This window comes from Leuresthes tenuis, unplaced genomic scaffold, assembly GCF_036924035.1.
Source record: "Leuresthes tenuis unplaced genomic scaffold, fLeuTen1.0.hap1 SCAF_24, whole genome shotgun sequence".
Lineage (NCBI taxonomy): Eukaryota > Metazoa > Chordata > Actinopteri > Atheriniformes > Atherinopsidae > Leuresthes > Leuresthes tenuis.
Genome location: NW_027325378.1, coordinates 6,250,888 through 6,262,908, shown reverse-complemented (window position 1 = coordinate 6,262,908; position 12,021 = coordinate 6,250,888). Strand labels below are relative to the sequence as shown.

General features: G+C 38.7%; 1 protein-coding gene across 1 annotated transcript in view; it reads left to right on the top strand.

Moving 5' to 3' along the window:
- The first annotated feature begins 727 nt into the window (after positions 1-727).
- LOC140284740 (cadherin-18) overlaps positions 728-12,021 on the top strand; it is a 94,135-nt gene continuing 82,841 nt past the window's right edge. The window contains exon 1 of the mRNA XM_072378726.1: positions 728-950. The gene's annotated coding sequence lies outside the window, so the exon portion shown is untranslated. The remainder of the gene's footprint in view (positions 951-12,021) is intronic.

Below are 12,021 nucleotides of genomic sequence, written 5' to 3'. Positions count from 1 at the left end.
TTTGTTAGACACAGATAAAGGAGAGTAGGGTAAAAACGCAGGTCTACTTATTACTTATAGTGAGACAAAAAAAGCACAGCTCTTTATTCTATAACCTCCAAAGCTTTAAACATAAGCATGATTTTCTTCTAAGACTTTGATCCAGAGCCTATTGGGAATTTAGAAAGGAACCCATTGTAAAATGATAAACAAAATTACTTGTGCGCGTTGATTCCGATAATTTTGTTGGCGAAGTGTATTACATAAGGAAGGGAAAAAGAACATTTTATCAGAAAGTATGAACAAAAATCAAAATCATTTTCTCACGTTTCTAGGATATTTCTTTGAGTATAAAGGTTTTTTTTATTTATTTTTTTTATCATTGCTAATGCTCCGTATTCATCTGGGACACTCTGGGAAGGTGTGCAGCGTCCAACTATGTGTGTGCGTGAATGTGTGAGTGTGTAAGAAAGTGAGAATGGGATAAGGCATTGCTTCCTGATTACTATCTTATATAATCACGTGTTAACAGAGAAAGACAGGAGCAGGGGATGAGAAGGAGATAACGGAGAGAGGTAGAATGAGAGGATAGGGAGGAGAGTCTGAGATTTGCGGTCGTGGATTGATCTAAAAGCCGACCAATTGGGCTCCTTCTTCTGCCCGAGCCGCCGCAATAGCTGTGTACGATTGGAGGACGCTTTGTCAGAGAGACGCACACACTCACTGGCTCTGCTCTTTCGCCCAGTCCTTCGCGCACAGACACGCACACGCGCACGGGTTGAAGAGAGAAGAGTATAGGCTCTCCGCAAGCCGTGCAGTGAAGATTTGCCCCGGAGAGGATAGCAGGGATTGGGGAAGGAAACTGAAAAAGGGGGAGAGGAAAGGGGAAAATGAGGAAGAAACTCTAAGTAATGTCTCCTTATCGCCGTTCATCATCTGTCATGTGAGTTCAATGGGTGACATACGGGCAGGTAAGAGAGAATAAGTTTGGTCAGCTTTTTATATCTGTATAACCTATTGTAAGTTACCCTTTGCATTTGTAAGCGTGGCCGGTAGAGACGGGCGTGTGCCTCCGCTAGAAAAAAAAGGCTGTTGTTTTTAGTTTAATAAAATCTGTTTAATAGAAGTCTTGAGCTTGTGAGCACACGCTTCTAAGCACTGAGTTTGACTGTGTGTGCACGTCTGTGCCAGGCGAAAATGGGCACTAAAAAGAAAAAAAACAGAGGGGGGGGGGGGGTAAAAGAAAGCGCACCAGTCATTTTTTTTAAGCTATAATGAGTGCATTGGGCTCTCTTGCGCCTCTTTTCTCCTGGGGTGCTGTTGCACACAGCACCTCAGTGGAGTAATGAATGACAGACAGGCTGTATAACAGAGTGGGAGTTTGAGGCTATCCGATCCCTCTGATGCGTGTGCCGCACCAGTGTGGCCAGAATGAATTTACGCGCACTGCAGGAAACAGAAGTCCACTCTGTGACTGCAGCCTCTCTGTAAGTCGGGCTTTCTCCCTCCGCACATTCTGTCTCTGGCTCTGCGTAGAGGGAGGGGGGAAATCAAGACGCGTTTTGAATGAATGCCTCAGTGGATTATGAGAAAGGCTGTGACTCTTGAGTGTGTGTGTGTGTGTAAAGATGCAAGGCAAGTGGCAGGTTCCTCGCTGTCCCCGTTAATGTTGCAGCAGAGGGAGTGTGGTGTGACTGCATTACGTCTTTTAAAGGTGCTCACCTCTCAGATGTGTTTGAAAATGTTACGGAAAATGCTCTGCGCGTCTTACAATTCAGCAGCATGTTTGGGCTGCAGTGAGTGAGGAAAATGAGCAGTGGATGATGTTGGTTTCCCTTATTGCAGGTTAGTTTACCGAATGATCATTTGGCTGCCTCTGTCTAAACTCTGTTCACAACATATAATTCCTACTTAGACTACACATATGACTGAAAACAGCACTGACGTGACATTAGATGTTTTTTCTTCATCTTAATTGCAGCTTTTGGGACATTTTTGTGGTTCCTACCAGCAGATTACAGTTATGGACTTTCTTAGCCATATGGACTGGGCCAGGGAAACAACAAATTAGCCTATCCTCTTCATTATCAGCACATCTGCCGACTATTTAGCACATAGTTGTTTAATCTATAGCATGCCAAAGATAAGGAAAAAAATAATGTTCCATAATACTTGAAATGATTCAAACAAAATAATCAAATCCTGTCATGTGGGAGCCCTCTTTCAAGAAAGGCTAGACATTCCTGCTTCGTAGTGCACTCAAGTATTTGAACATTAAACTTGCCAATTAGTTATATTCTGAACATAAATTATATGTTGATCTGACCCCTGCTGACTTTCATTGTGTGAAGTACATCACATAGGGTAGTCCTCTGTGCCATGAAATTAAGAAATCGGCCTTTAAAGCTCTCAACGGAGCTTCAGCCAACCTGCCAAATTTTTCTTTCTTTTTCTGTGTAATTTACTTGACTGTGTTTGCCATTTTCACCAAATATGTCTGACCTGAACGTTGAATAAACAATCACAGCTACCAAAAAGCATTCATGAAAATCAGTGTGTTTACTTTGAAAGCTGCCAGACCATAATCACTTCCACGGATGTTGTTAAAGCAAACTGACTCATTCTAAAAAAGCCCAAAGAGTTTTGAGATGTACTGGTCAGCTGCACAATTTAGCCTGGCAAGTGGAATATATTGGAATAGCAACATATGCAGAACATAGCCCAAAGATGTGTTAAGGTTTAAGAAGATGAAAGCTAAAGTGGTGATTTTTATGTTTATCAAATAAACTGAGATTGGCTGACAAAAAAGTCCAATCAAAAAGGTAATGAGGCCGAGAGAAGCCATAAAATCACTCACCAATCTAATCAAAAAAGGAAAAACTACAAAAAAACATAACATAATTTATTTTATGTATAAAAACATGTGGTGAGTATTGCTGTTAAATAAAAAAATGGCACAAATTTTGAATGATAAATGTTGTTTGATTCATTTGTCTGGATAATCAGGAAATTTAATGACTGTTCATTAAGCCCTACAATGACATGGATTTACGAAAACACACATCAAAAACACATCACCCCAGCAATAACCGGACAGAATGATAATTTGCCAGGAGAGTAACTTGTAGGCCTTCCATCTACATAAATATATGGAGTACCCACAACACACACAGGTCACGGCCTGGTAGTAATCCATGACAAATTAAAGATGTTCTGAATTGACATAGAGGCCCCACTGACATTATTTGTTGACATATTGATGCATGTTTGTCTAGACTTATGGATTTCTTGCTTGAAAAGCTCTGAGGGCTAATTATAAATATAAATGACAACAGTAGTTAAGTGTAATACCTGTTTATTCTAAAAGTACACAATGTTATGCAGATGTTTCCGTAACCACATAGATGCTTAGGAGTGTTAATCACTTGAATCCCTGTCTGACACCAGTCACAGAGATTACCCTGAAGTGTTGTGTCAACTGAAACGTGAAGAATTATGCATGTATCAGTCACAGGTTACAGTGTGCTTGCAGCAGAGCAGACATCTTTAATGGTGCATGTAGCTCAGCTCAGCAGCAAGTTGCATCACTGCAAAAAAAAAGTTTCTTTATAATACTGGTGCAAGTTTGTCTAAAAATACTTAAAAACAGAGACTCAAGTTCAAGGGGAAATCCAACAGTGTGACCGATTTGGAGACCAGTCTCGTCATCCTAAGGAGACTACAGTTACCTAAGGTCCTTTGGGGCCCTTTAAGAAATCCTTTAAGGTCTGAGAAAACCCAAGTGGCATCATTTTATCAGTTCACCTTTTGACTGGAAGATTACAGGTCTTAAACCTAAAGTCGTTTCAAACTCGCAAGGATAACAACTCATCTCAAGATTTCTTTTTTTACTTTGAGCCAGAACAGTCTCAGCGCTAACAAGGGCCATCCAGGACTCATGGTCCGTGCAGAAATGGCTCACCCCAGGTGGCTGCAGTGAAAACAATATCATGTCTGTTATATCACTAGCAGACTAGATTGGAGTGAGCATAGAACAGCACAGTCAAAAGGCTTTTTAAAAGATGAATCATTCTTTCTTCCGAACATGATTATTCTCTTTCCAGCTAGCAAATAAAAAGTGGTCATTGACTGGCTTTGTCTGCCAGTTAGTGCATACAATAGAGGGGCTTTATTCCAGTGAGAGTTATACGTTTGAAAAGGTGAGTGTTGAGGAGTCTTGTCATTGATGCCGTCCTTTGTGTGATATAAAGAGATGGATGATGCATAGAGTTTTGGTGTTACATTTCTTAGACGTTCTACCTTGATGGAAATGAGCTGTGCTAAAACAGAAAGAAGGTGTTGTACTGAGCATTGACCAAATACTAAACATGGTATTTTAGATTCCAAGCAGGAGCAGCAGTATTTAATGTGGAATTAGTTGAAAAGGATAGAAAGAGAACAACTGTCACAGATGGAAAAAAAAAGAGCACCATCTAGTGAATGTGAAAGCAATTTTTAATGAACATGTTTTGACTTCCTTGTCATTGAAAGGCATTCATCAATACTTATCCTGCATTGTAAATACACCTTTTCTTATCTACTGTCCAGTAGCAGGTGTCACTGTGACTTTGATCTGGCCATTATTCACCATTTTCATTCAGGATGAAAGATGATTTATTTTCAGATTTTTATAACAGAACAGTATGAATGGCTAGCACCTGCTGTGCTTTCCATTAACACTTTAAGATTTAGTGCCAGTGGCATTCAGACCAGGTTTTCTGCACCTTTTGTTCCACATGACCTAGTTTCCAGTATTATTTACTCCAGTAAGTTTTCATCCAAACATCAGGTGTAGAGATCACCAATTTCTATTTTTGTTTCCAATTTAATTTTTTTTTTTTAAAGCATGGCCAAATTTTCTTTTTCAAGAAATTTAATCAAGCCATATTAAGTCATTTTTACAATTTATGTTTTAATTTGACACTAAACGATGAAAAACACTGCCCATAAATAACTTTTCTTCCAGACACTGAAAATCCAAAAAAGTAAAATGCTCCTGGATAGATGTATTTGTTATAATAGCCAATACATTGAAAAAGAAGAAAATAAGAAAGACAAAGTGCACAAATGCTTAAAGAAAAAAGACAAGTGGCGGGGATATATTTTCTCTGTTAATATTGCCTGATACACATATAACATAAATGTTACATACTGGCAAAGATAGAAAGGCTTTTTTACAACAAAGGTAAGTAAAACCAACAGGACAGATAAGTAAAGGCATTTGTCATTGGAAAAGCATCAGCTAAACTCACAGTCTGTGCAGTCTGCAGACTTCAATAGGCTGTTAGAAACAACAATGATCTAGCAGGAGACTTGTGTGAGGAGGACAAGAAGTCAATCAAGCACAACAAAACCACTCTCACCTGGCTCATAAATACCGTCGGGAGGAGAAAGCATCAGGTCTTACAGTTATAACTCACTTTTTCTGTCCTGTTGCCAACCAGCATTTCCTTTTTTGAGTTTCATTACTTACGGTGGGATACAGAACAGTATGCATCATGCTGACATTATTGCACTATGGGTTTCTTCAGTATGGGTGAGAGCAGCATTAGCATGATTCATCTCCTGCTCTCTCTGTCAGTGACGAATGGCCAACCAAGCATCTCCTTTGAGAGCCCTCAGCACTATAAAAGGAAGTTTGATCGTGGGCAAGCATCTAAAGTAAGCTGTTGCATTATGACATTTTGCTTTTAACCTCAAGAGCACATATTGAATGATCAACTTCGCCACAGCTAGCTAAAATGAAGTAATGACACAATGTTTTTTTAGAATAATTCATCCTTTTTTTAAGCAGCCTACTCTTTTCGGATATTTTCATCATTTGATAATAAATTTCTTTCTTTTTTTTTTTTTTTTCAAACATGAGGATTCGATTCTCAAAATATTTGTCAGCCTAAGCTGGGAAAACAAACAAACAAATACTCTGATTCTTCTCCCAGCATATTACACTCTTAGAAAAAGCCGACTATTTCAAAACACCTTCTCACATCACAAAAATGTTGGCAACATGTTACCATTCAAGGATTATGTTGACGCACTGCTTTGTCCTACATGTAGAAAAGCTGTTTGTGAGGCTTATTTCACATAGTTCCATAGATGGGTATTATATCAAAGTATAAAACCTGAAATCAGCTTTAGTAAGCCTTTTTATTTAAATGTAGACAGGAAAAGGATACAAAATCTTCCAGTAATTAAAAATAAAGTGTCATGTAAAAGAGAAAAATTGCACTTCATTCGGATGTATGTGATAATATTCTGTCTGCATATTTGTTCAGTTCTTTATGGGAAGAATGACTTTGCAGACTATGAAAACAGAGCCATTTGATTGCCAATATGCAGCATGAATAGTTAATGTACTATTAGAGGGGTTTGGATTTCCATCTCACATTTGTGAGTGTTTGCTGAGAGACTTTCCCTTTTTAAATAGCTCCAAAGAATGAACTGACATTATGCAATCACTGTGTGATTCTGCCTGGGATCCTGGGGCCTGCCTCCAAGTGTTTTATTCGCTTCTCTGCTTAAAAAGTCTCAGGGTGATGGCTATGCTTTTTGGTCTCACTCGGGGTGTTTCACACTCTTTGGGAAAGATGTGTTTTATTCACCTGGGTGCATATTGTATTATGTTCAGCCCCCACTAGATTTACATTGTAAGCTTCAGGCATTTCATTTACACTTTTATTCTTGGCAAATTCCATGAAACAGAGTAGTTGATATTAAGCGTTATGCTCAGGGAGAATACGGCAAAAACATATTGATACAGAGTACTAAGATGAAATTACGATGACAGGACTTTTCCCAAGGCTAAAAATATGCAGACATGGATATATTAAAAAAGAATGTTTTGGGGAGGGTCCTCCTCTATTTTGCCCAAAAACACCACGTATACTGTCTACATGAATATGCACGAACACAATCAAGTTCAGCGTTATAGTTTTCCTGCTACTTTTTTGACTGGACTAAAAGATGATGTTATAGCAGTTTCATGCCCCTCAGTATACTGTTGAAGCCACTTAGTCAAACTCAACAGCGATGTTCTGGACATATGGAGACTGCCACTGACATAAAAACAAAAGGGAGAGACTGAACAGTCCAACTAAACAGTCATCCAGTCTACACAAATACATTACTGTCAGGGTAAGTGAAAGTCTTCACTCTGAAATGATGTTTCCAAAAGTTTGATTTTACTGCTTAGAACTACTTTTGTAAATGAACTCTAGGCACAAAATATCTGCTTTTGTGTGTATAAAACTAAAAACATTAGTTTTCCAAGAAACATTATGTCCACAGTGTGAAATGTGTTTTCACACGTCCTCCATTAAATTGAACTCAACAGCAGATGAGAGGCTTTATAATAACAGTCCTACAGATTTTACTTGAAGTGAAATATGGACTCAAACTCAAAAGGCATGTAGTCTCCTGACAGAGTGGAAGGGCGAGTCACGTCAGGTAGTTGTCAGTGTCACGGTGCAAAGAGAGACCCTGATGTGTGGCACTGATAAAACATTAGTGTGCTCTACGCCTGCCAGACCCACTCACCCTTCACGTGTATCACTGGGATGTGAGCGGGATGTTAATTGGACCGTGCCGATGTTCTATGAGAGTGTGAAAGAGAGGAAGAGGGGGTGTGATGGACAGGGCATCCATACTTATTTGCAGATCTCTACTGGACGAGAGGCAAGCCGCGGGATGCTGTCCACTAGAGTTAAGACAACAAATGAAATTTTAATGCCACTTGAATACATGTGGATGAAAAAATAAATGCAGTTTTATAAACAAGTGATAGTTGACCTAAGTATACTGAAATCTATATTCTATTCCAACAGGCCAGCATATGTGGATCTCAACTCATGTCTATAAGAACTAGAATGATGGAAAGTGCATGCATTTTGCCTTTGTAGAGAAGATCATGTTCTTTATATTTTGATGCATTTACACTATATGAATGAATATTGTTTCATTTAGACAGTTAATCAACACTGACAGTTCGTCATGACTGCCATTGCTGTTCATGCTCCTCTAAGTCGCTTGGTGTGTAATCAGATTGCCTCAGAATCGTTTCCAGAATTATGTTTGAACAATTTCCTTTGCAGCATCTGCCCACTTGCTCACCGCAAGGGCTTTACTGTACTCGTGAACTGTTGCCAAACTGACAGATTATGTTCCAAAGTGTGAATTTCCTCTCCATGTATTAGAATAAATCTCTGAAAGCAATTAAAATACAACAAGTCAATAAACCTGTGCCAGGAACTGGAATCTAAAGTCCCAATGAAATTATTTAAATGATTAAGTGACATATTTCACTATGGATCAAGTGTACATCAGTATCTCATCCAACAATGACAAAAGGTAATTTTGTGGTTATTCCCAAAAGTAAAGTTTTATTAAAATGTCCTGCAAAATTACTATATGATAATCTGTTGATGACTCATCCTGCACTTCAGGGCATGCACTGACTTTCATTTAACTTTTATCATGAGTTAGATATTTCAGCCAACAATTTTTACTAATTTTAGCGCTTGACACATCGTTGGAGGTTTCCACAGATGCAAAGAGTGCATATATCTAAAACAAACTGGATTTGGGGTTGAGCCATTCTGTTGCCTCAACAAATGACAAACTATGCAACACCAGATGATGTGCTGCTACATGAAGCAAATGTGAAACATATTCAGTAACTGTAGTAAAACAGTAATTGCAGTAACTGCAGTACTATTAGACTATAACAGCTTTGAAAATTATATTTAAAAAAAAAGAAAAAGAAAAACACTGGTGTCCGCTGCATTCCACACAACCCACTGTACTTCTTACACTTCACAGTGCTAATCTTTCTCCCTTTGTCTCTGTTGTCTGCATCACCAGCTTGTTCTTTATTTGGATGGTGAGGTGGCATATTTGTCTGTTGCTGCTCCTAACACCCCCTCACAAGTCTCTGTGGGCTCTTGAGAAGCAAAGCAGTGAGCATCTGCGAAACCCCAAAATCTCTCGCACTTCATCCACTCATGTGGGAATCTACCTGGCAGTGGGAAAGCAAGCTTATCTGTGTATGAAATGCTAATGTGAATAGCCTCAACCCTATTTTGTGGATGAGAGCACAGAGCCTTTCTCCTAGTTGTAAAACCCACCTGATCTGTATGTTTTAGCATGTGTGAAACGGTAAATTCTGCCAAAGCCCATAGCCTCAACCTGAATTTAGATTTCTCAAACATGAGAAGAACCAACTGCTGTAGGTGATATGAATATCGTGCCATCCTGAATCCATCCTGTGCCTCTTTCTTTTGTTCTGTTTGGCGGAGGCTGACTTAAATCCTCACAGCCTGACATTCATTCAGGCAGTGTTGAATTGTGTTATTCACTAATTTGTGAATTGATGGGAAATTTGCCAACTTTTATGTCATTGATATCGGTCAGTCATTCATCAGTCCAGAACATCAATGGCTTTATGTGACTTAAATGTGCCGGAGCTGCTCGTTGTATTTTTATTTTACTGGGAGATGAAGGTTTTTTTTTATTTTTTATTAATATTTCAACACTCTAAGCAGAGATCCCCAGACCTTATTCTGACTATTCACATACTCTATCTCTTCTGAGGGGAGACCCAGCTGAGAGATATAACTGAGAGACTCCAGCTTGGTCTTCCTAATCCCAAGCCCAAACCTTATCCCTAATGGTGAGCACAGACACCCTTCGGAGGAATGAATCTTATTATTTCCGTCACAGCCCACTGCTTATGACCATAGGTGCGGGTGGGAATGTAGATCGACTGGTAAATTGCCAGCTTCACAATCTGACTCCAACATCCATAGCTCTGGAGACATTGAAAAGTGAAAGTTTTGTAGTCATATGGTCACACTTACCAGTAAATTAAAACTGCAATGTACTTGTGTTTTGGATTGGACTGCAATCAAACCCTTGTCCCCTCTAATGCTATTACTGTACTGATCTGTGTTCTTCAAAGTTGTACATTTCTAAGATTTTGCAGAGAAAAAAGACTCCTATGGCCTTGTAATGGCTTTGGTATGAGCAAAACATGCAAAAAACCTGAACTCACTTGTTGACAGTCATGCTATCATGACTACCATCTCCTTGATAGTATTTTTGATGGGACACTGCAATGTCTCCAAATAAAGAGAATCAACTTCTGTCATAGTTTAACATATTTGCGTAAGACTGAAGGCTTACAGAATCTGAATTCATGCCATCCTTCTGACATCTTCACAAGAAGAGCGAAACACACGAGTTGCTCAAATTAGCTCGCCATGAGAGACGCAATCGGATATTTATAAGAAAACATGCATTTTTATAAACTTTATTTTTCATCTAGAATTTCTGGAAACACTTTTTTCAATAGTTTTCTTTATTGAGTCATTCAGAATCCATTCTCAACTAACTGAATCATCAATCAAAAAGATTGACAATAACACGCTCTGATATGGAAAAGCTCATATGACTTGTGTGTTCTCCCACTGCTGCTTGACTGATACGACCATTTTAGTTGGAGAATTTGTTAGACGAGGGTATGCATAAAGAAAATGCAATAATCAAACACGGTAGCATGCCAACTACGTGCCACAATTCTCTACCATGCTAATTGTAAAGGTCGCCAAATGGTTTCTGCTCAAGAATAGTGTACAATGTACAGCATTAGCCTACTTACAAAATTAACATCAACTTTGTTTACCAGGCTAGAGCTAACTAAACTACAAGTTTGAGGTACTTGTGTGTGGTGAATAACGTGGAATTCATTCTCCAGAGACCACAAGTTGCCTCCATAACAGTGCCAGTGAAATTTTAGATACGAGTGAGGAGGTTTACAGGTACAATGATTGGAAACCACTTATCCAAGGTGTTTATTATATTGACTATTGACATTAACACAGTATTTTGTATGGTAACAGTATTTTCATACAATGAAAAAAGTTGTAGTCAGTTGTAGAAACCCTAACTAAGCAAAATAAGCTCATAATTCACTCAGTAGACAGACATGATCTATTCAGTATATATTGTTGTTGTCATTTGTTTAACCATAAATCCAGTTTTGTGCTTGTTACACTGGCTCAAATATAAAAATAAGTTACTTTTCACTATATTGTATGAAGATTGATTTTTGATTTTCATTGTGACTGTTTGTCAGACAAGCTAATTGCTGCAAATTTAAAATTTTGATAGAAAAGGTTTTTTTTTACACTGATCATGATACATTAGATCATGCACAGTTTTTTTTTTAACAGTTTTTAATTAAAATGGTTAGTACAGTAGAAATAATATATCTTTCATATATTCTGTCTAATTTTGAAGCATCCTGATCTGAATGGTGTGTGTTAGGGCTACACTCAGTGTGGAGAGACATGATGATGATGCAAATTGAAAAAAACAGTGTTTTTTTTCCCCTGCAGTGGCCAGCAGATGGGTGCTGTCTGCTCCATCCTGGCGTTCCTGCTGTATGATGGGAGCTCAAGAATTCAGCCATTAAACACTCAACAGATGGGACAGTTCCCATCTTCTACCCAGCTCTCATTAAGCAACCAAACCACATATAGTGGGGTTGAGGAGTGCAGACATGTTTTCTAATTTGCCACCAAAAAAAAACCCCAAAAAATAGTCACAACAACAACAACAACAAAAAAACTCATTCCAGGATTTAATTAAGATTGCTTCATGTGGTTTGTAAGCATGACAGGATGAAAACATCAGAGGCTTCTCTGTCTAATTTTACTAATCGTTACCTTATCAGACATTTTGGGTTGAGGTAAGCAGAGCTGACGATTACAACAGATGGCATTTGCATACCGGAAGGACAGGGTGCTGTTAACTTTCGGAAAGAAGGTGGGAGGCAATGACTGACACACCATCAGGCCAGTATGACTCAGTGGGAATCATTACGGCAATGGGCCTAAGTACCTTGAAGCCTAATCTGTATTTAAAAACCTGCCTCTTATTTCTTGTAATTACCCAGAAGAGTTGTAAAAAGATTGAGATGCAAGGTTATAGCATCTGTGCTTTGTC